The following is a 26,203-nucleotide window of genomic DNA, read 5'->3' on the forward strand; positions in this document are numbered from 1 at the left end:
TACGATGCATGATTCACCGAAATTAAAAGTTTTCATTTAATTTTAACACTAAAACTACGAACAGTTGTTATATACCTATTTCTACCAAACCGGTCATTTTGACCGGAGGATGTTTAGTTGTCAAAATATAGAAATTTTAAAAAGTTCTACGGAAAATAAAATACATTTAATTCTAATATTGCAAATACATGATACATACATCTATTTGCATAATATATAGTATTAAAATTTGTATTTTTATTTAGATACTAGCTGACCCGGCAAACTTCGTCCCGCCCAAAATTTGTTTTTTGTTATCAATACCTTCAAACATTCACGTTTTCTTACTATGAGCAAGTTCATGGGTCCAATAGCAAAACTGTTCATTGATCGATCTTCTGATCGACCCCGTTGAATTTACCATTTACTGGAATATTTCTAGTATTTCTAACAAAACTCATCATCATAATATCAGATTATTTTCAGACACAATTCTCGTTCAGGATTTTTCAACCACTTGCAAATAACATGTTTCCCCGTTGCATGGAATAAATGTTTTACACAGAAAATATGATAGACCAAAGACAGTCCTAAATCGGACAATTTCTCCCTCGAGTTCTGCTCTTATCAACACATCCGGCGATCCTTTTTTTTGTATAGATGGAAGAAGATATAGAAGTGCGTTTCATCACATTAAATTTCATTTCCAGTTTCGAACAAAGATTAATTTCGCTAGCGCAAACATCAAAGGGACTAACAGCACTTGTCACCATGTAATTGTAGAACATATGGGAATTCAATTTTCCGAATTTTCCCTTTTTCCTTCAGAGTTTTCCGAGAATTTTAAATTGTCATGTTTTTTTAACACACTGATAGATATTTTTCATTATATTCTCCTACACTTAAGTATATTCGTTGAACTAAATGTTGGTTTTTCTCATATTTATTCCTTTTATTATGGTCCACTGCTTCGTTTTTTCTTCTTTTGTTTTCTGGCATGGGAGTTTCATATAACACATGGACACTGACAGATTTTAGGTAATTTGATTTCTCCATAACTACATTGTGTCAGCCAGACCACTATCGACCGAATCGTGTCTACACTCACCTGCGGGGGCTGTTGGGGGAGGACCGATAAGCAACAGTCGGTCATCTGCTTCACGGCAGGAATCTCCCTAATTCTTCACTACTGGTGTCAAACCACCATAAAAACATTTATTGCACCCTAAAACCTCCACATGCCAAATTTGGTTCCATTTGCTTGATTAATTCTCGAGTAATGCAGAAATTTGTGTTTAATTTGTATGGCAGCCTCCCCCTTAGAGAGGGGGGGGGGGGTGGCCCTCCCCGGCCCCAAAAATCCTTACATACCAATTTTCATGATGATCGGTTCAGTAGTTTTTTTTTTTTTTTTTTTTTTTTTATAGAGGTGAGGAACGCTCTACCAGCCTTATCTGGGAAGGGTTAACCCAGACGTCGAGTGGGGATCGCACCCACAAAAACCAAGCCCTCTACTCGTTGCCTTATTCCCCCTGGGACCACATCTAGGCGACTACTTCAGGGGGCGGCTGTGCTCATGCACTCTTCGAGTTTTCAACGCTGACTAGCGTTGTCCTTCCCTTTTTCTCAACATTTTTTCTCTCTATTCGCTTTTCATTCCACTGCGCTTATGTCCTCTTCGCAGGCATCCATTTACCCGTCGAGACGTGTACCGATTAGGAATTGCCCTCCAACTTGACGCGCAACCCGTCACAGTCACCCTCGCGGGATTTCTCACCTGTCGAGACGTGCACCGATTAGGAAGCGCCCTCCAACTTGACGCGCGCCCCGTCACAGTCACCCTCGCAGGATTTCTCTTCCCAGCGGAGCGCCGATTAGGTAGTGCCCTCCAACATGACGCGCACTCCGTCACGGCGGCTCTCGGGGGGGGGGGGGGGGGACTATCCGGTACTACAGCCGTCTCGATTATTCATCTCTTATGGTCAGGCGTTATCCGCATGCTGGTCGGTCCTCCACTTCCGCTGTAGCTCGGACATGATATGTACGATTGCACTGTTTACTGCGTTCCAGGTGCCCTCGTCACGACACATTTCCTCCACGATGTTCCCAGCATGAAGGGTAGGCAGCCCCTTCGCGCACTGTGGTGAATCTGGGACATTCGAATACGATGTGTTCCGGTGTTTCCTCCACATTTCCACACTCCGGACAAAGAGGCGATCTTGCGTGTCCGAACCGGTGCAGATACTGCCTGAAGCAGCCATGACCAGACAAAAACTGCGTTAGATGGAAATTTACCTCTCCGTGTTTCCTGTTCACCCAGCCCATTAGTGTCGGTATGAGCCTGTGCGTCCACCTGCCGTTTTGCGCGGCACTCCACTCTTGCTGCCACCTAGCCATCGACTCCGCCCTTATTAGCTTCCGGATTCCTCTGGTTCCCCTCCTCCTATAGCACTCGCTGTCCTCCGCCAAGATGGGGACCAACCTGGCTATGACGTAGACTGCTTCTGTTGACACGGTTCTGTACGCACTCGCGACTCGCATCGCCATGAGCCGGTACGTACTATTCAGCCTCTCCGTGTTCCGCTGAGTTTCTAACGCCGCGATCCAGGCTGGACCACCGTAACGTAGTGTCGATGAGGAGACACTAGCCAAGAGGTGCCTCTTGCTGCTGCTTGGGCCAAAGTTGTTGGGCATGATTCGTGTCAGTGCATTGATTGCCTTCGTTGCTTTTTTACAAGCGTAGTCGACGTGACTGTTGAAGTTCAGTCGATCGTCGATCTGCACCCCCAGGTATTTTAGGTCTCGCTTCGAGGCTATCGAGTGCTCTCCAATTGTGATTTCTGCACGTTGCACCGCCCTGCGGTTGCTGACAATCAGCATTTCCGTCTTGTGGTGGGCTATCTGCAGTTTCACACTTTGCATCCACCTTCCGATCATGTCTATCGACTCGGTCGCGAGCATTTCGACCCGTTCCAAAGATTCCCCTGTCGCGAGAATAACGATGTCATCCGCGAAGCCAATGATCTCCACACCTCTGGGCAGATTCAGTTTTAGTACACCATCGTACATACTGTTCCAGAGCGATGGGCCCAAGATAGAGCCCTGCGGAACTCCCGCCGTAGTTTTAATCTGCGCCTGGCCCGTGTTTGTCTCGTACACCAGCACACGGTTCTCGAAGTAGCTTCTCAGTATTCTACACAGGTAGTCTGGGACTTTCATCGTGTGGAGCGCAGTCGCGATGGCCTCCCAGCTGGCACTATTGAACGCGTTCTTAACGTCGATCGTTATCACTGCGCAGTATCGATTTCCTCTGAGCTTCTGTTTGGATGCTCTGTTGGCTCTTTCGACCACTATGCGAATGGCATCTACCGTGGATCTCCCTTTCCGAAATCCGAATTGATTATCGGACAGTCCACGAACTCCCTCCGTGCATTCCGTCAGCCTATTAAGGATGATTCTCTCCAAAAGTTTCCCAAGAGTGTCCAACAGGCATATGGGTCTATACGATGCTGGACCACCCGGCGTCTTTCCTGGCTTGGGCAGTAGTACTAGCTGTTGTACCTTCCATCGATCCGGAAAGTAGCATTCGTCTAGACACTTCTGCATGGCTGTCCTGAACATATCAGGGAATGCTAGGACTGCCACTTTCAAAGCTACGTTGGGGATTCCATCTGGGCCAGGCGCTTTCTTCGATTTTTAGGCGTTTGATAGCTGCAACTAGCTCATCGTTCGTCACATCTCTGCGTTCGATGCTATCCTCATCCTCTCCATATGGCGTGGGTGGCCAGGTCGTTGGGTCGTGCTGCGGAAATAACCCTTCCACGATAATTTTTAATTTTTCGGGACACATTTCGGAAGGTGTCGTTGGGCCCCTGAGCTTCGCCATCACCATTCGGTAAGCATTGCCCCATGGATTGACGTCCACGTCCCGACATAACTCCCTGAAGCAATTAGATTTGCTCCGCTTAATCGCCCGTTTAAGAGTGGATCTAGCCTCTCTGAATTCCACTCTCCGCTCTTCTCTGGTGTCTATGCTTGACCGTTGGAAACGTCTTCTGGCGCTAAGGCAGTTGGCCCGAAGCACGCCAAGTGCCTCGCTCCACCAATAGGCTGGAGGTCGCTTATACCTGGGTTCCCTTTTTCTTGGCATTGTTATATCACATGCTGTTGCTAGCGTTTCCGTCAGTTCATCCGCGTTCATGTTCAAGACGTCGCTTTCCACGCGTAGTGCTTCGATGAAAAGGTTTTTGTCTTCCACCTGCGCGGGCATGTCTTATTTATCCGTACTGCCACGGAGTTTCGTTGGCCAATGGTATAACGGATGGCTTGATGATCACTGTGGGTGTATCCTTCACATACCCTCCACCTCATTTTCGTCATTAACGAAGGACTGCAGAAAGTCAAGTCGATGATGAACTCTCGACCCTCTCGGCGGAAGGTACTAGTGGTGTCCTCGTTGCACAGGGTAACATCCAACTTGGCTAGAGCTTCTAGTAAACTAGTCCCTCTCGCGTTGGTGCATCTGCTTCCCCACTCTACTGCCCAAGCATTGAAATCCCCTCCTATAACGACTGGTTTTCGTTCGGCGAGCTCCTCGGTGAGGACATCCAGCATATAGTGGAACTGGTCCATCGTCCATCTGGGAGGTGCGTAGCAACTACAGATAAAAATTCCGTTGATCTTTGTGATCACGAAACCCTCGCGAGACCTCGAAACTACCTCCTGAATGGGATATCGGCCCATGACCTGGATGGCGGCCATTCCTACTTTATCCGTCACCCAATTACTGTTACCGGGGGGAACGCGATACGGCTCCGCGATAATTGCGACATCACATTTTGTTTCTGTCGTTGACTGCCACAACAGTTGCTGTGCGATGTCACAATGGTTGAGATTAATTTGGGTTATCTCCATCACTGCTGGCTTGCCCTCGCCTGTTTGTACACAGGGCAATTAAAGCCTCCCGTCATATGGTCATTACTGTCCTCTTTTTCGCAGAGCATACACCTTGGTTTTCCCTTGCAGTCGCTGGCAAAGTGTCCCTCTATTCCGCATTTCCTGCACAGTTTGGATCTATCTGGCCCCAAGCAGCCTTTCGCCAGGTGGCCGAAGTTTAAACACTTGAAACATCGCTCCAGTTGCTTGGGAACAGGCGGAATGATTCTAAAACGACCCACAGCCCAGCAGACGTTTATACTCTCTAACTTCAGTAACTTGTTCGCTGCGTCCGTTGAGAGACGAATCGTTGCGGTCTGCGTCCCGCGATACGCCTTTCGTAGTCGGATTTTCATCGGAACTTTGCCCAGGATGTTTTCCTCCTCCAACTTCTGACGTAGGTCTATCTCGGTGGTGAACAGACTGAGGTTCCTGCATTCTATCGATGCCTCGGAGGATAAGGCCCTTACGTTCGCTCCATCGCCGAGAACCCTTTCTACAAGATCCTTGAATGCTGAGCTCCTGATTTCTGGGTCTCTCTTCAGCTCGAACAGCATTTCGCCGTTCTGGGTGCGCCTGGACTTCACCACGCTCTCCTCCAGTTTCTTGAGGCCAGGGTCCTCTCGCATTTTTTTAAAGAGATCAGCGTATGATACGTTGCCCTTCGCTTCGACGATGAGTGCATCGCCTTTGTCTCTCGCCCGCCGAGGATTAGGCTTCTTGTCTTTTGGCCCCTGCCACTTTTCATTCTCTTTCTTATTTTTTTCCACTATTTTCACTTTTCTCTCCCTCTCTTTTTCTTCGTTCCTTTGTTTTTTCTTGTTTCTTTTCGTAACCGTGCTCCAGTCGTTTCTCTTGCTATCGGTGCTGATCTGGTCATCGCTGTCACCCAGCTCTTCGCTGTCGCCCTGGGCGCCACTATCGTCTTGATCATCGTTGTCGTGATCGTCCTTGCGTTTTTGAGCATTTCTTCTTCTGCTGGTGAATCCTTTTTTCTTTTTTCCGAACGGTTTCGACGAATCTTTGGCGTCACCTGTCCAGCTGCAGCTCTTTGCAACGCTTCTGCGAGTGCCTTCTCGGCGGTTTTCGTCCTTTCGACGAGTCCATCGTGCTCCTTCAAAGCTCGTCCCAAGAGAGATCTTATACCCGACATCCTGGTCTTGATCTCCTTATGCACGTTTGTCCTGCACGAAGGTGTCGAGTTCTTTGACCCTCAACATGATCGTGCTCAGGATGCTATCTCCAGTCAGCCCTCCTTCCTGGGTTAAACTACCGCTGGACTTTGGCAGGAACAGGGGATTGATCCCCCGACTTTGCTGGGTCTCAGGTATTCCTCCATTACTGCCGCTAGGGCCTGGTGTTTCCACTTGTTTGAGTATTGGCGATCGAGCATCGAACGTACCCGAAGACTTGCCAAGTTGTTACCGGGACGGGGGCAACCGTACTATTAACCCACACGCCATTTCAGGTAGGTGTCACCCTTCCTTACTCAGGGAGCAGAATAGCACGACTGTCGGCTTTTAGCATCGCATGTTATCCGTTTTCGTGTCTTGTCCGTTTTCCATGTCATACCAGTATGTCGTAATCAGGATCTTACTGGCGTCGATCCTGATGTGCTCGGCACTCCTCTCGTTGCTCCTGTACACGGTATTTCCCCCGTGCATTCTCCATAGGCTTTACCGCGCCCTTACTCGCGTTGTCACCCGATTTGTCGCCTTCTACGACAGGGACAGGGACGTAGACCCGAAGTGCTATTCTAGGCCGGCAGCTCCACAGCTCAATCGGTTCAGTAGTTTCCGAGTCTATAAGAATCAGACTGACAGACAGACAGACAGACAGACATACAGGCAGACAGACAGACAGACTGAAACCAATTTTTATATGTATAGATAGAAGAAACACTCGACTAAAAAGTTATAGGAACAGAATGCGAAGTCGAAATTCTTAGGTGACTTTTGATATGCTGTAACTTCGTGAAAAATCAACGGATGAAGATGAGACGTACATCATTTAAAACTTGTATTTTCATGTTTTGGAATATGTTACGAACCAATTTTTATTTGTGTGTATGTAGATGTATTGGACAAAAATATCGGGAAGAAATAAACAATCGAATTCTTCCTGTTTTTTCAAACTTTTTGTGGACTAACACAATTTCTTGTTAATCAACTCAATATCAAATCCAATTAATCTTATCAAACAGATTTCATTTGATTGCTAGAACGTTCCTGTAGGACCTTTCCAAACAGAGATATTTCTGGTTCAATAAAAAATTACCCCTTCGTCTTTGATGATGAATGATTCAATAAATAATGATCGCACCGCAAATGCAAAGATAGTTGTGAAAGCTCCAATAATTTCTGTATAAAGTTAATTTGTTGCTTTGATGAAAAATAAATTGAATTTTTTGCGTTGATTCGAAAAAAGAGTCAAGAACACGTTTTTATAGTGTTTTAGAAAATCTTCTGTAATTTTACAAATATTGCAGTAGATTTTAATGCTAGTAGGTAAATTTTTAGTAAAGTGTAAATCCTAAGCTACTGCGAGCGTTTCATATTGATACATTCAACCGTTTTTTTCTAGCCGATCGATCAAAGTTTAGAGTAAATTAGAGGAACACTTAATCGCACACTGTACCAAAATTACAAAATGTTATGCGCGTACTTTCGAATGCAGAACTTCCACCGCATATTTCAGTAAATGAGTGGACAGACAAATCACCACCAGGTTGAACGACTCGTTGAACTTATTATATATTTTGTAAAGCAAATTGTTCCATGATGTCGTTTTTATTATACACTTCATTCGTTGAGGGAATATCAGTTTTCTTCAAAACATAACCATATTAACACTTTTGGAAATATAGATATTTATAATTTACATAGCAGATGTCTCAAAAAAGATTTGGCATCCTTTCTATAGTGCTTTGTGAAACATTTCAAACTCGTTTCAAAATATTTCTGCAACGCCACTGACATTCGAGCAGAGTAACGAACCGAGCTGTTTTCCTCGATTTCTATAATTCCAGATTTTACTCGGTGTGATAGTGATAGTGATTGTATCGAATCTTCGATTCGATTTCTATAATAGGGCCCATCAACAGTGACAAACAATATCAAACATCGAACATGAAAAAAATCGACTAAAAGATTTAAGGTAACCTAACCATATATCGACAGGTTCGAAGAACAGACCGATTAAATATTCTAGGCATCCAATAACTGAATATTTGTTTGTCGTGTATTGTGTCGAATATATTTGATTAGTACACATCTGTCAAAAATAGTCAAATATTTGCCTTCGCTCAAACAGTCTATGAGCATTCTATGAAACAAGACCTCTATGAGGGACGCATTATGAAGCTTCCTTTGAATGGTAACACATTCTACAACAAAACGGAGCATATTTGACCTAAATCTTACAATCCCATGCATATTAAATGAAGTTCTGAATTTCTCGCAAAAATAATGGATTTCTTTCTCCACAATATTATATTTGGTAGCACTAGGATAAAACCATTTCCACTTATTATTAGATTTCCCTCTCTAAACCTCTTTTAAGCTCTACATAAACCATTCTACAGAAACTGAAAGTTTAGAGTAAATTAGAGGAACACTTCATCGCACACTGTACCAAAATTACAAAATGTTATGCGCGTACTTTCGAAATGAACGATTTGTAACTTTCGGTTTAATGCGTTTGTAGGTATGAAGATTGCATGAAGTTATGATACTCAAACATATATTTACGTATTTTCATATATACACACACTCTACACCCTCCAATTATTGCTTTCAAAATGCTGGTTATTTCTATCCTTCCTGGAGTGCATTCAGCATTTTGTGCAGATAATTCCATCAGCAGAAATTTAAGCAACAAGCTGACGGTAATCCTCAGATGACGACAGTATCAAAATTCTTCATGGTCTACATAAATTGATCCTCTTTACTATTACTCCCTGACGAATGCAAACAAACAATTTTTCTTCTGATTGATTATCTGAAATATGTACAGGTCAAATTTCAGAATTTAATTTTAAAAACACCCTGATCGATATCGAAAACGTCTTCTCTTGAATATGTTACGCACTCTAAAACTATAGATATGTTCGAACGTCTCGACATTCTTGGGGTAAAGTTTTACAGTTATTATAAAATTCTGAAAATTTGTGAAATTTTGTGATTTAGAAGCATTAACTGTTCCGGAAATTTTGATTGGCTGGCACCGTAAGGGCAGATTGAAGTAGTTTCTAAGCAGTTTTGGTGTTAGAGACATTAAATATCACGACCGGTCATTTTGACCGGTCGGTATAAATAGGTATATCAGAAAAATGGGAAGTAAGAGTTGATAATTTATAATATTGATCAATACATGAATTTGAAAAAAGTCATAACATGATTAAAAAATATAAAAATATAATTCAATACAAAATTTTGCGAACAAATTATATAACCGGTCATTTTGACCGGTTGGTAGTTCTAGTGCTAAATTTGAAATGAACCATGCAAAAATATAAGAGAAAACTATTTGGATAGCACCATTATATTGAGAAAGTTTTCGAAGAGAGGGTCGAGCTGGGGGATTGACTCTACCTAAAAAAGCTAAATTGGGAGCCTCATATTGCGTTTTATGGATGAAGCACAGGGAAAAAAATAACTGACCATCCCTGCCAGGCCATCATGGCATAGTCGTACTGTAAGCGCGAGAGTAGGTCTCACAGCCCCCGTTAAGTATCTCTGTGGCGGAATCTGCGTTTGACTTTTTTCCTCTACTGTCGCCAAATTGTGTGGGAGAGTCATCACTTCACGATTACGACGTTACCCACGTGTGCCGCCGGTTTGCTTTACTCTTGGTCGCCCGAAGTAGACTGGATGCTGCTTTTGGACTGCTCTTCGAGTGCCTGAAACGAACGACGACGATGATGATGATGACGCAGCGCTCCTCCGTCGTACCACATTAGCCGGAAGGAGTCACGATACCACATTAATAGAGTCGTCCGACGAAGTGTGAATGATCAGGTTGGGGATTCGTAGAACACGTCGAACTTTGTTTCTTCCCCTTCCGTCAGAACTCTAGGGTGTGATTATCGACGGACAGGTTATAAGAGCTGCACGCAGAGCTTGAGTGGAACATTCGAGGACCCAGGGCATTCTAGCCGATTCGCCTCGCATCGTTAAATGGTAAATTACAGTGATCGGACTACCTCATTACAGCACTTGATCACGATCCTCTAAGTAATCGTCTGACTGGTGACTGCAGAGCGAATAAAACATACGCCTATGAGTTTCTGCTGCAGCTTTTTATTTACGTTTCCTTTTCAGCTTGCGGTCGCCGAAAAGCGCGGTTTTTATTTGTTTATAAGCAAGTAAGCGTTAAATCACCTTTAGTGCGGGGAGGAACCACGTTTTCCGCTTTTCGAACGTCTCCGCCACAATTCAGCCATTCATAAACTGGGATCTGGTGGATTGTGATCAAGCAACTGGCATTAATAGGGGCAATGGAAGCAAGAAAGAGTCAATATGAAGCGCTTTTCACCGGAATCTATGATGATGACTATCGCGAGAATATAATAAATTATGATTTCCCACAAATCATACCAACAAATAGAAGGGTGGTGTTCAAGATACGAACGAATTTTCGACTCAGGACTATGAATCTATTGCCGGAGAGAATGAACATGATAGAAATTAAAGATTGAACTCTCCATTACAAATACTTGGTTGGGGAAAAAGAAATCCATTATTTTTTGGGTAGATGGCTGTAGTGATGAATATCTCCTATAATATCATTTGAACAATTTCAAGAGTATGCTCAATGTCAAGGAGACATTTTACACTAAAAAACTCTTTTGCTGTTTTTTTTTTGTTCCATTCAGTGGCGAGTTTCAGGATGTTAACAATGGAAGTTAACGACGAGAATTTTCGGTACATTTTATAGTTTTTCTTTGATGAAGGCTAAAACGCAAGCCAGGGCGCTGAAATTGTGAATTATGTTTTTTTTCCCCTGTTGGATGTGAACCACTGCGTCCATTATTCTGAACTATTGTGGTATATCCCATTTTTTTTTGTACTCCGCTTCAAGCTTACCTACTGCTTATTGATGAAGAAGTAGACTGAGAGCTATAGCAAGATAGGTGCCAATCAGGAATACTCTGTTTGATAAATTTTATAATCCTGATTGGCGACGCAGACCAAATTTCCTTGGGCTCCAGAATAGCCTTATCAAGGTATTTAAGTCTGCGTCTAGTTAGAGCTCCACAATTACAGAGCAAATGTTCCGAGGTTTCGCTTTCGGTACTACAAAAACGACAAATATCATCTTGCACTAAACCTATGTTTTTGAGATGGTATTTGCTCGGACAGTGTCCTGTTATAAGGCCTGTGATTGTGCCTAAGTCTTTTTTTATCAGCAATTGTTGAGTAATTTTAATACTCGGCGTGATAATTTTTTTTGACTGGTTAAGTTGTACCGCCAACCAGTTGGCTAACACTTCCCGGTCTTCCCAGTTCTTCAGCTCACCTTTCAACACACAGTCAGATATTCCACAGAATGCTTCTGGACCAGTGAAAGGTGAGCTTGAGCCGTTCCTGGCAAGTTCATCTGCTCGCTCGTTTCCCTCTATTCCACAATGGCCAGGAATCCAGTACAGTTGTACCGAACTTATCCGACTTAGTTGCCGTAAGAGGAGAATGTATTCCCAGACAATTTTTGAGGAGCATTTAAAAGCATTTAGAGCTTTAAGTGCCGCTTGACTGTCTGAGAATATGCAGATGTTAGCATGTCTATATTTTCTTTTAAGGCAGACATTTGAGCATTCTATTATCGCAGCTATTTCTGCTTGAAAAACTGTTGGCCAGTTTCCCATAGCTACAGAGATTTTTGTTCTGAGACCATACACTCCAGCACCTGTTCTGATTCCCATTTTTGACCCATCAGTGTAGAACATGATTGAACCATTACGAACACTGGAACCGCCTTCATTCCATATTGAACGAGAAGGCTCGATTACACTGTATGGAATGTCGTAGTTAGTCCTAGGTTCCATCCAATCACTGTTCATCTCTGAGGATGGTCCTACGGGTAAGAGATTCAGGATGCTTAAGTGACCAATTTTGTCTCCGTCTAGTATTTTTTTCCATTGTTTAAGCTTTAGAGCGCTTTTCTTAGCCTCTAGCTGAACATGTTGGTTCAGAGGTAGCAAGTGAAGGATAGCCTCCAGTGCCTTCGAGGGTGTGCTTCGCATTGCTCCAGTAATTGCAATGCATGCTAGTCGTTGGAGTTTGTTTAGCTTTTTTGTAGCTACAGTCTCCTTGGTCTTTGGCCACCAGACTAATGAGGCATATGTTATTCTAGGCCGCACAATGGCAGTGTAGACCCACATTACCATTTTTGGTTTAAGACCCCATGTTCTTCCTATCATTTTAGAACATGCCCATAGGGCTGTATTGGCCTTACTGATTATTGCATCTAAGTGCGCATTCCAGTTGAGTTTAGCATCTAGGATAACACCTAGATATTTCACTGAAGCGCTGCATTTTATTTCCACTCCCCCAAGATATAAAGACTGCAGATGCTGTTTTTTCTTTTTGGTGAATGGAATAATTGTTGTTTTTGAGGGATTTATGCTCAGACCTTCTGTGGTACACCAAGTTTGTGTAAGGTTTAAGGCCATCTGCATTCTGCTCGATATCACGTCGTCGAACTTGCCTCATATCATTATGACTAGATCATCGGCGAAGCCCACAATTTCAAAACCTTTTGCCTCTAAACTTGTCAGGAGGTCGTCAACTACTAGTGACCAAATGAGAGGTGATAGAACGCCTCCTTGTGGGCAACCCTTTGTTGCAATCACATAATTAGACGACCCGCCCAGCTCCGAGGTGATTTTTCTGTGTGTGAGCATGCCATGGATCCATTCGACTATACAATTATCGAAGTGTCATAGTCTCATTGCCTGTGACATTGATAGATAAGAAGCATTATCAAAAGCACCTTCGATGTCAAGAAACGCACATAATGCGGTTTCTTTTGACAAGAGAGGTTTTTCAATTTTTGTCACAAGCATGTGTAGTGATGTTATTGTGGATTTGCCTGATTGGTAGGCAAACTGGTATTTGGATAGTGGGTGTTTGGACATGAATACAGACTTTATGTATTCATATAATACTTTTTCCATAGTTTTCAACAGTATTGATGATAAACTAATTGGTCTGAAAGCCTTTGGAAGTGATTTGTCGCGTTTTCCGGCTTTTGGAATGAAAACTACTTTCACAAGTCTCCATATCGAAGGAATGTGCTCTAGTATCAGACTTGCCTTAAAGATCTCGATTAGAGACGGAATTAGTTTTGATTCTCCATTTTGAATCAGGGCTGGAAAAATCCCATCTGCACCTGCAGATTTGTAAGGTAGAAAGGATCTCACCGCGTTTACTACTCTGGCCCTCGTGAAGACTAACCCAGCAACTATGTTAGCGACATCCTTTGCACTTTCGGGTCCTATGAGACGCCTTCGAGAGCATATTGTGTCGCCATTATAGCCAGGATTTGTGTCCGAGTGGACAGATGTAGATCCCGGAAAGTGAGTCTTCATCAGTAAGTCTAGTACTTCTGAGGGGGTTTTTGTGAACGAACCGTCGTCCTTTTTAAGCGATCCAAGCCCGTTCGAGTGGTCTTTTGCCAAAGTCTTGTTGAGTCTAGCAACGATTGGGGTATTTTCAATGCTTTCGCAGTTATATACCCAGGATTATCGTTTAGATCGTCTCAGTTCTCTACTGTACTCAGTTAGGGCTCTCTTATATTGAGACCAGTCCGAGGTAATTTTTGCTCTGTTGAACAGTTTGCGCGCCGTTTTGCGAAGCCGTTCGAGCCTTTTATTCCACCAAGGAACGTTTCTTGTCGAAGAAACTTTTCTCAGTGGGCAATTATTGTTGTAGGCAGAGACTATCGTTTCATTTAGTTCTTTTGTAGCTGATTCAAGCTGCTGAATCGACCTTATTTTCGAGTTTAGAGTTTTAGACTCGAGTTCAAGTGCATACCGATCCCAATTGTTTTTTTGGGATCTCGGTATTCTCTATGAACTTCCATGCCACCATTCCATTCAAAAATAATGTGTCTATGATCAGACAAAGACGCCTCATCGGAAACGTGCCAGTTATGGATATTTTCTTCAATAGCCGGGCTGTACAGCGTTAGATCTAAGACTTCTTGTCTGATAGCGTGAATGAAGGTTGGTTCAATCCCTTTGTTAGCAATATCTATGTTGTTTGACGAGAGAAATTCTAAAAGACACTCACCTCGGTAGTTGATATCCGTACTTGCCCACATGGTGTGATGAGCGTTGGCATCACATCCGATAATGAAGTCCTAGTTAATTTCCCTGCAGTAGTTTACAAACGCCGCTACCTCTCGTGGAGGAACCTCAGGAACATCGCCTGGAAAGTAAGCCGACGCAATTACGATGTCGGCCCTTCCTTTGGCGGTAGGAACTTCCACTCTGATCGCGACGATGTCCCTTTGAATGAACTCTGTAATAGGAAAGCATTTAATGTTTGCATTTACTAAGACAGCAGCTCTTGGGGAGTCATGCTTGTCATCATAGAACAACTTACATGAACCTGTTTGAATACCTAGTATTCTTCCTTTGTGAACCCAAGGCTCTTGTATAAGAGCTAGATCCACAGCGTCTTTTGTAAACCTCCTGGATAGCACGCTCGACGCTGCTTTGGCGTGGTGGAGGTTTATTTGCAGAACTTTAGTGGAACTGGTGGTTCATTTGGGAGGATCGGAGTACCATCTGTTTTTTTGAAAATCAGGTCATGTTTTTTGCTTGTTCCAGCTTCCGTATTCGTTTTGGATCTGGGATGTGTTTGAAGAAACTCACCTTTTTTACTTGGCACAATCGAGGTTCCTAACCTGTTTGCGATAACCGTTGAGTTTGTACCGCTTGGGCCGGGAATACTCAGGATGCCAAGCTTCTTGTTTTTCGGAGAAGCTTCACGAGGGCGCTTTTGTTTGCCAGAAACCCTTCTGACGACTTCTTGAGCATTTTGTGGTTCCACTATTTTGGAGTCACTAGTCTCTGAAGACTTCAGGTTTCCTGGGTTTTTGGAATTTTTAGGTTCCCCGTTTTTTGGCCCCAGATCTCCTTTGAATACACCGGAGCTTTTATGGATTATGACTTGGCGCTGCTTTGGATTTGTTTTCCTCAGCTTAGTTTCGCCAAATCGGAAGTTTATGTTGAAGTTTGTGCTAGTTAGTTGACGCATCGAAGCTTCGTCGACTGTTAGCGTCCAGTCCGCGTGAATTTCGTTGGGATTGGATCTCTTTAGTATTCGCCATTTATCGGTGGAGAGATTTTCATTTTGACTCTCAATGAGGCTTTTGAGTCTCTCGTCGCTGAATGTTGCGCTTTGTGGGAAAAAGGCATGGAGAATTTCTGGACGCGGAATATTTTTGGCGTCTAGAGCAACCAGTTTGATGTTGTCGTCTAGGATTATCCCGGGAACCACAGGAGATTCCAGTTTCGACAGAAGTTATTGTGGAGTCTTTGTTTTGAAGAGTGTTTTGGGCATCTTTTTTTTGCTCATTCAACCCCGCTCTTTTACGGGGGCAGAGATTTTGTTTAGTTTTTTTAAGAATCGGTTTTTCGTCACTACTAGGTAGTTCCGATCCTCGGGGGCGTTTTGCTGGTCCAGAGATGTGCTGACTCAGTGCTTGCTGCCGAGCTTCCTTTGCAGGGATCCCAGCTGCGACCAAGTTCTCCAGCCTCCTTCTCTGACCCTTGGTGAGGTTTTTTTTCCACGAAGAGTGGACCTCAGCTGAATCTAGCATTTTCGAATCATACTAAATACTTTATTCAACGATGTGATAGTTACGAAGCTTGGTTGCGAGGATTTAATGCATCCACCATTTTCATACACCAAGTGAGTACCACCTTTTCCTCGTATTGCAAAACTTCCTGAGTGATAAGAAATTGGGATCAAGAGAAGATTGTAAAAATCGATTACTACAGTTTTTCTCCAATAAAGGTGCCGTACACTGTTTGTACGGAGGTTGAATATTTGACACTTTTTGACAGATAAAGTTTGGTTTGAAATTTGTACAAACACTGGGCCCTATTATAGAAATCGAATCGAGGATTCGATACAATCACTATCACTATCACACCGAGTAAAATCTGGAATTATAGAAATCGAGGAAAACAGCTCGATTCGTTACTCTGCTCGAATTTCAGTGGCGGTGCTGAAATATTATGAAACGAGTTTGAAATGATTCACAAAAAATTATAGAAAGAATGCTAAATCTTTTTTTGAGACATCTGCTATGAAAATTGTAAATATCTATATTTCCAAAAGTGTTAATATGGTTATGTTTTGGAGAAAACTGATATTGCCTCAACGAATGAAGTATGTAATAAAAACGACATCATGGAACAATTTGTTTTCAAAATATATAATAAATTAAACGAGTCGTTCAACCTGGTGGTGATTTGTCTGTCCACTCATTTTCAGCCATATTAACACTTTTGGGAATATAGATATTTATAATTTTCATAGCAGATGTCTCAAAAAAAGATTTGGCATCCTTTCTATAGTGCTTTGTGAAACATTCAAACTCGTTTCATAATATTTCTGCAACGCCACTGCAATTCGAGCAGAGTAACGAATCGAGCTGTTTTCCTCGATTTCTATAATTCCAGATTTTATACGGTGTGATAGTGATAGTGATTGTATCGAATCTTCGATTCGATTTCTATAATAGGGCCCATCAACAGTGACAAACAATATTAAACATCGAACATGGAAAAAAATCGACTGAAAGATTTAAGGTAACCTAACCATATATCGACAGGTTCGAAGAACAGACCGATTAAATATTCTAGACATCCAATAACTGAATATTTGTTTGTCGTGTATTGTGTCGAATATATTTGATCAGTACACGCTGGTCAAATTTTATCTGTCAAAAATAGTCAAATATTTGGCTTCGCTCAAACAGTCTATGAGCATTCTAAGAAACAAGACCTCTATGAGGGACGCATTATGAAGCTTCCTTTGGAATGGTAACACATTCTACAACAAAACGGAGCATATTCGACCCAAATCTTACAAGCCCATGCATATTAAATAAAGTTCTGAATTTCTCGCAAAAATAATGGATTTCTTTCTCCACAATATTATATTTGGTAGCACTAGGGTAAAACCATTTCCACTTATTATTAGATATCCCTCTCTTAACCTCTTTTAAGCTCTACATAAACCATTCTACAGAAACTGTTGATTCAAATTTGGATAGACTTTTAAATTTTTAGTTATAGGTGAAATGTGAAATGAAACCGTAAGAAATAGACACCGTGAGATAAATAAGCCAAACCTTTTTTTTTTTTATTAATTCGTTTATTTTTACAGGCTCAGTTACTTAAGTTTAAAGGAGCCGAATTCTTAAATATATTTTTAAAACTATATATATATATAAACAATTTTCTTACATCTATGGTTAGTAAGGTGGAAAACCGATTACTCGCGGTGTACTCGAGTTTAGAAGGGTGACATATTTTTAGGAGAAGGATGGGATATAAGGAAATTGTAACAATGTTGACGAGCACTCAATTCTTAAATCTATTCGTATATCTATAGTTTATTTACATTTCAACTTATTCTACTATTTATAGCAAGGGGACGAATTACCCGCAAAGGAAGGAAAGGAGGGTATAAGGATGTAGGGACAATCACACACGAAGATCTATAGCTTTAAGGAAAACATATATATGGTACATGTAATCAAGGTCTAACCGAGCCAACACATCTCTCACCGGCACATTGGGCTGTCTTCCTCGGGCCCGAAGGGAGTTTTCTAAATTCGATCTGGCGACCAGATACACCTCGCACGACCAAACAACGTGCTCGATGTCGCGATAACCTTGGCCACAAACACAGAGATTGCTGCTGGCAAGATTGAAACGGAAGAGTAGTGCATCTAACGAACAGTGATTGGACATGAGTCGGGAGAAGGTGCGAATAAAGTCCCGACTCAAATCCAGACTTTTGAACCACGGTTTGAGGCTTACCTTTGGGATAATCGAGTGAAACCACCGGCCCAATTCATCTTCATTCCACTTGAGTTGCCAGTTAGCGATGGTATTTTTGCGAACTAAAGAATAAAATTCATTGAAGGCGATTTGACGCTGATATATATCGCCTTCAATTGCTCCTACCTTTGCCAATGAGTCAGCCCTCTCATTACCCGGAATTGAGCAATGTGAAGGGACCCAGACAAAGGTAATGACATAACAGCGTCTGAATAAAGCACTCAAAATTTCTCGTATTCTCTCAAGGAAATACGGCGAGTGCTTTTCCGGCCTCACTGAACGGATAGCTTCGACAGAGCTAAGACTATCCGTTACAATGTAATAGTGTTCAACAGGTCGTGAGGCGACGCTGTCCAGCGCCCAGTATATCGCTGCCAATTCAGCAATATATACCGAGCAAGGATTCTGAAGACTTTGTGAGGTGCTAAAAAATACGTTGAACACTCCAAATCCTGTGGACTCATTCATAGAGGACCCATCAGTAAAGTACATATTATCACAATTGACACGCCCATACTTTGCATTGAAGATTGTAGGAACGAACCCCAATCTAAGATAATCTGGATTTTCATGGATTTTCTCCTTCATGAACAGATCGAAATGTACAGAGGAATTGATGTAGTCAGGAAAACAAACACGGTTGTTAATCCAAACCTTGTCACAACAATTTCAAAGTACTAAGGGATTATCCTTATACTATGTAGACACTTTAAGAGGGGGAGGGGGGATAATAACACGCCCTGAATGCATCCTGTCGGAAGGAATGTCGGGAGCATGGATATTGTTAATAAGGTTCGCAAAAAATCGTTCTCAAGATCGAGTAGGGGAAGGGAAAAACTACTGCTTCTGGTTCGTAGTAAACACGGGAGTTTGGATACCGGCTTGGGTAAACATTAGGGTGCCAATGAATGTATGGGAAAAAATCAACCTTAAAATTTCAAAAAATTAGAAACTTGGCCACAACTTCAGTTGTTGGCATCAAATTTTTTTTTCGAAAACCCCGATCTCCCAAGGGGAAGATTTTTCGATTTTCAAAAAACTCAAACTTTGACCACATTGCGCCACTTCCCCTTAAGTACGATTGAGCTGAAATTTTGCATAGGGTGTTTTTTCGAGATGGCGAACATTTTGTATAGGGTAACTTTTTGAAATTTTAGGGTCGATTTTTTCCCATACATTCATTGGCACCCAAATCTGCACCTAGTGCGAACACGGAGATGCAGTGTGTCTCAAAAAAAAAAGCGAAAATTATTCGTCAAGGTTTAAAAACATTTCTCTTATGGAAAACTATTTCATTTATTCAAGCATGTATTTAAGATAGTTCAGATAAAATTACATACCTTCATAACATAGTACTCTGACATTAAAGCCCAAGTCTTGACGATGGAGCCTTGATAGGTTTGGGACCATATAGAGTTATGACATGATGCCCCATTTTGTTGGAAAACAATATTCAATATCAACGAAATTGTCTTGCATCCACGGAAGCACTTGATTCTTCAAAATGTCCAGTGGACTTCAGTGATCGCTTTTACTCCTGCTTTTATTAAAATAGGAGGCAACAGCTCTAAATATACATATCCGTTCGAGATTTGGATACCAGATCAACAAACAAAAAAAAAACAGGTTTCTCATCTAAGAACACGATGATCGGTTTCTTCTTTTGCAACTAAGACAGCAATCGTTTCGAGCACCCAAGCCTCAGTGATTTGATCCATTCCGTTATCAAATGGCGCTTCACCCTAGTCCTGAACGATGCTTTTAAGTCATCTTTGACCAATCGATGCATGAAGTTTTTTGAGATATATCGCTTCACTTTTTCTTTGATAGATTTTTTTTAATGAGAATTTAAACAATTTTCCAAAAAAAAGTATAGACAAATTTAGGAATATCCTAATCATATCCTCACACTCACAAAGTTTCAATCAATTCTGAGAGGTTGCTGTCAAAGCCGGGACGGGTTGGCGCATATTCTTTCAGATGCTTTCTCTTTGGCTAGGTCATTTCTTCTTCTCGTTTCTAAATGGCTCTGATCCCAGCAAACATTAAATCGTATAACTTGTTGATCATATTAAAAGATAGAAAAAAGTTTTGTTCTACAAAGTTGTTTGAAATAACTGGTGCTACAACATTGTCAAACTATGTTTATCTCTATTTATAGAGATAAGAAAGTTAGATATTTTATTTCATCGACAATTTTGGTCACCCTATTTTTGATAACATAAAAATGAGCGCTTTCTATTTATGTTACATTAGGGTAAACATGAAAAAACGAGTTTTTTTCACTCTAACTTTTATATATTCAGAATTCTACATCAAAACTGTCTTCGTACGACTTTTAGAGCTAATCAATACCAACATTTTGCGGTGCAGAATTTGTCAATATCTTAATCCTGCTCAAAGTTATTGATGGGGTTTCATCCAAAAACTCATGATTTCAATTTTAATTTACTCAAACACGAAAAAAACATAGTTTAAAAAATCACATATTATATAGAGTGAAATTTGTTCTTTCAAATTCTGTCAACAAACATGGAATGTCATCACTCCCCAGTAAGAAGTCCGAAATTTCCCAAGTTGGATTGAAACTTCGAACCGAACGTGCTGAAAATAGACCGAAGCAAGTACCTCCTGGTTTACACGGTTCTTCTACTAACTAGGGGTCTTCAGCACGTTCCGGAACAACACCCAATACGTCTGTTCCTTTTTCGCGGTCAAAGCAACAGTCACAACCTGGCTTGTTTGCGCTTTCTGACCTGGTGGACAACATTTTGAATGCTTTGAATATTAATGACTCTCTTAAAAGCATAGTATTATGTTTGCTTCCGGTAGTGAGAACATTCTTGAAAGAAAAATGTGCCTTTTTAGCAGCGTTCATTTCCCTCGATGCCTGATTCAGTGCAAGAGGTCAAGGATTTGACCACTGTAATACAGTGGAATTGCAGAAGCATCATCCCTAAACTAGATCAATTTAAATTTTTAGTTCATAACTCTAACTGTGATGTATTTTCCCTCTGTGAAACATGGCTTTCTTCAGCCGACGAGCTGAATTTCCACGATTTCAACATAATTCGCCTCGATCGAAATGACTCGTTTGGTGGCGTACTATTGGGGATTAAAAAATGTCACTCCTTCTATAGAGTCACTCTCCCATCGATGACAGGCATTGAAGTTGTTGCTTGCCAGACACAAATCAATGGCAAAGACCTCTGCATTGCTTCGATATATATCCCTCCCAGAACTACGGTAGGCCGCCATCAGTTCTTTGATACTATCGAGGCAATGCCGGAGCCGCGGTTAATCTTAGGTGATTTCAACTCCCATGGAACAGCATGGGGATCACTCTACGATGACAACCGTGCCACTTTGATTTATGATCTGTGCGACAACTTCAAATTGACAGTTTTGAATACTGGGGAAGCAACCAGAATAGCCAATCCTCCTGCACGGGCAAGCTTGCTAGACATATCTATATGCTCTTCTTCGTTATCCCTGGATTGCATGTGGAAGGTAATCCAAGATCCCCACGGTAGTGATCACCTACCAATAATTTTATCGATCGCAAATGAATCAAGCTCTCGTGAGTCAGTCAATATTTCGTATGACCTCACGAAGAATATTGACTGGAGAACATTTGCGGAAATAATATCTGAAGCAATTGTTTCAATGCATGAACTTCCTCCACTCGAAGAGTATAACTTTATATCGAGTTTGATTTACGAAAGCGCACTTCAAGCTCAAAAGAAACGTGTACCGGCTACCACTTTCCGACGTCGTCCTCCATCACTTTGGTGGGACAAGGAATGTTCAAAGGTCTACCTTGAAAAATCATCCGCTTTCAAAAAATTCAGGAAAACTGGATTAGTGGAATGGTTTCTAAAGTACCAAGCTCTTGAAGCCAAACTAAAAGGTTTGATTAAAGCAAAAAAGCGTGGATATTGGCGAAAGTTCGTCAATGGTTTGTCAAGGGAGACCGCTATGAGCACTCTTTGGAATACGGCTAGGAGAATGCGTGGCTGGAACCATACAAATGAAAGTGAGGAATACTCTGACCGTTGGATTTTTAACTTTGCAAGGAAGGTTTGCCCCGACACCGTTCCTGCACAAAACGTTGTACGCGACATTCCATTTCAAAGCGATTATGAGAATTTTTCGATGGTGGAATTCTCAATTGCCCTTCTCTCATGTAACAATTCAGCTCCGGGGTCGGACAAGATTAAATTCAACTTGTTGAAGAATCTTCCCGACTTGGCAAAACAGTGTTTGCTGAACTTGTTCAACAAGTTTCTGGAGCTGAATATTGTCCCGCATGACTGGAGACAAGTGAGAGTGATAGCCATACGAAAACCCAACAAGCCGGCTTGCGATCACAACTCGTATAGGCCGATTGCAATGTTATCCTGTATTCGTAAATTGTTAGAGAAAATGATTCTACTTCGTTTGGACAAGTGGGTCGACACGAACAATTTGCTGTCAAATACGCAGTTTGTCTTCCGCCAAGGTAAAGGGACAAATGATTGTCTCGCGCTGCTATCTTCTGAAATCCAAATCGCATTTGCTCGCAAAGAACAAATGGCTTCCGTTTTTCTCGATATCAAAGGGGCATTTGATTCAGTTTCCATGGAAATTCTTTCAGAGAAGCTTCATAATCGTGGACTTTCACCAATTCTCAACAATTTCCTGTACAATTTACTGTCAGAAAAGCACATGATCTTCTCTCATGGCAGCTCGAAATCTTCTCTTTACAGTTTTATGGGCCTACCACAAGGCTCCTGCCTAAGCCCCCTCTTGTACAGTTTTTACGTCAATGATATGGATGATTGTCTAACTAGAGACTGCACGCTGAGACAACTTGCAGACGATGGAGTTATTTCCATCACGGGTACTAATCCCGTCGTTCTGCAAAAGTCGTTGCAAGATACCCTGAACAATCTGTTCACGTGGGCCCTCAAGCTGGGCATCGAATTCTCTACGGAGAAAACTGAAATGGTCGTTTTTTCTAGGAAGCACGAACCCGCCCAACTCCAGCTTTACCTATCCGGCAAAACGATCCAACACTCTATGTTTTTCAAATACCTGGGTGTATATTTTGATTCTAAATGTACCTGGGGGAGACACATTGCGTATTTGAAACAGAAATGCCAGCAAAGAATCAATTTTCTCCAAACAATTACCGGAACATGGTGGGGTGCCCATCCAGGACACCTCATTCAGTTGTACAAAACAACGATATTATCAGTGTTAGAATATGGCAGTTTTTGCTTCCGATCAGCTGCCAGGATTCATATTCTCAAGCTGGAGAGAATACAATATCGTTGCTTGCGTATAGCCATGGGGTGTTTGCATTCGACACATACGATGAGTCTCGAAGTTTTGGCAGGAGTACCCCCGCTTACTCTTCGGTTCACAGAACGCTCATCTTATTTCCTAACAAGAATAAGACAACTATTGAGTGTTTTGGTCGAAAAATTATTCAAGATTACCTTAGCATGGGTTCCCTCTCATTGCTCGATTTCGGGGAATGAGAAAGCGGACTCGCTAGCTAAGGTGGGCGCTTTAGAAGGCACACTTTTTGAAAGGCAAATTGCCTATAATGAATTTTTTCACATTCCTCGTCAGGACACACTCGTTAGTTGGCAGCGCATGTGGAGTGAAGATGAGTTCGGTCGTTGGTTACACACGATTATCCCTAAGGTCTCGACGAGTGCATGGTTCAAGGGATTGAATGTAGGTCGTGATTTCATTCACGTGATATCTCGGTTTATGTCCAATCACTACAACATAAACGCGCATCTCTATCGCATTGGGCTCGCAGCAAACAATCTTTGTGATTGTGGCGATGGCTACCACGACATCGAGCATGTTGTCTGGTCGTGTATCCGGTTCCATGCTGCTCGCTCTCAGCTCTCTAGAGCACTGAGAGCACAAGGCAGACAATCGGATATCCCCGTCCGGGATATCTTAGGTAGCCGGGATCCTGATCTTCTGCTTCATCTATACCTGTTCCTCAGAAACGCCGATGTCAACGTTTAATGATGTTTCCTTCGTTGTGCCCCCGTTTCATATCCCTCCTATCCGATCGATAAACTTTTACTTAGTCGCAGCAATACATACACACACTTTTTACAGATGCACGGGCCGAAGGTTGTGCAGTCCACTGATCATTCAACAAGAGCCAAAGGTTGTACCGCTTATGACAACGCTACACGAGCTGATGATTGCGCCGGCTAGTGACCATTCTATCCTGGATTCCTCGAGTCGAGAAAGACGCACCACGCTAGATATGGGGTACAGACTAGGGGGGCGTTGCTGATTAATGGTCAGCTGCATCCCAATAGGAAGTATCCCGTGTCGGGCACACGTACAGAGCATCGAAGACTGCAACATACCAATTATGAGAACACTTGTAATACTAACCTCGAGCCAACCGCGAGTAATCGGTTACATATTACTAACATAGTTGTAAGACAAAAATTGTCAAAATATTGGACTCCCGGCCCCGTCAGGCTAACGCCACATGTGCCTTAATAAAATATATATTTCGGGAAAAAAAAAACAAACATATCAATAATATCAATAACTTTGAGTAAAGTTGAGATATTGACAAGTTCTGCATCGCAAAATGTTTGTATCAGTATGTTATAAAAGTCTTTCGAAGACAGTTTGTATGTAGAATTTGAAATATAAAAGTTAGAGTAAAAACAGTTTTTTTAATGTTGACCCTAACGCAATTTGGAAAAAAAATCGCTATATCGGTTATTTCAAGAGATAGAAAAAAATGTTGTTCTACAAAGGTGTCTCAAATAATTGGAACTACAACATTGTCGAACTATGCTTACCTCTATCTATAGAGATAAGAAAGTTATATTTTTTATTTCATCGAAAATGTTGGTTACCCTATTTTTCACAACATGAAACTGAGCGCTCTATCATATGTAACAAGTTTGTTGAAGATAATTTTCGTCTAGAGAACAACTGTGGAGCTCTAAATGTTAATTTCCACTTAAATGCATCTCCTGGACCATTGCAAACATTGAATCGTATAACTCAGATATTCTAAGTCGTATATAAAGTGAGATCGAATTAAAATTGTATATAATGTCGATCAAAGTATACATCGTGTACATCTGAAATCGCATAAAACCCAGTAGATTTCATTCATCACGACATATTAAGTCGTAATTCTGTATAACAAGCAAATCTAACTAACCGACATCACTTCTACACATCATGCGGATGCAGTTCGTGTGTCGAATGAATGTTTAACCTCAATGAATGCGAAAATTCGTATTACATGCTGTGGAAATTATTCAACAATATTAGATCGTAAGTGAGGATATACTATATCATGATGAGAGTTTGACACATCAAGATCTACGATGATGTATGTACAGTGTCGACGTCTGGTGGTGATATCCATTTAATCTCTACCAGATCAGCAGGCTCGAAGGCGGCTTTAAATTGTTGAAATTTAAATGAAAAGTTTTACTTCATGTTATTGGATTTCCATTATATATAAATTTCATTACATTTCCACTAAAATACAACCAGTATGCCAACAGGAATGATGTATCCGATTGTATCTCTCTTCTATCATATGTACTAGTTTGAACCGCTTGAGAATTATATTTCAAATAGCTATGATAGAAAGCTGATAATTCAAACAATAAGAGTTGGAATCCCATCGGAACAACTTTCTTAACCTACTACTACTACTAGTGCAACACGTTGAGCCTCACTGCGCTTCTCATTCAGCCCGCATTATGAGCGTTTACACTTAATCAGTTTCGATCCCAACTCAAAAAGATATTTATTGACTAGGTAGTCACGGTTTTTAACACATTATTTTATAACTGTCAGTTCCAGTGATCAACGCTTTCTAACGGAATGCTCTAAGTCAGTCCTGAGGGACCGACGCGGGGGTCAACGTGTTGAAATATTTACATATATATATCTCCCATTAAAAGCTAATTGAACGATTTCTAGTTCTACAAACATAAATGTTCTCGTATAGGGGAACCGCGGGTAATACGGTCAGTGGGGGTAATATGGACAGGTGGTTGATTTGTATAGTTACATTTTGAATTTCAGATTTCTGTTAATGAGAACACCTTCTACATGTTATTCTATAATATTCAGGCCACCATATGGCAATGAATACTGATCAAAAGTGGAAAAGGAAAACAAAAACCGAAAATTATG

The 26,203-nt window shown here is 41.6% G+C and overlaps 1 protein-coding gene across 1 annotated transcript in view; it reads left to right on the top strand.

Moving 5' to 3' along the window:
• LOC129778547 (uncharacterized) overlaps positions 1-26,203 on the top strand; it is a 118,432-nt gene that overhangs the window by 86,760 nt on the left and 5,469 nt on the right. The gene's annotated exons all lie outside the window — the stretch shown is intronic.

This window comes from Toxorhynchites rutilus, chromosome 3, assembly GCF_029784135.1.
Source record: "Toxorhynchites rutilus septentrionalis strain SRP chromosome 3, ASM2978413v1, whole genome shotgun sequence".
Classification (NCBI taxonomy): Eukaryota; Metazoa; Arthropoda; class Insecta; order Diptera; family Culicidae; genus Toxorhynchites; species Toxorhynchites rutilus.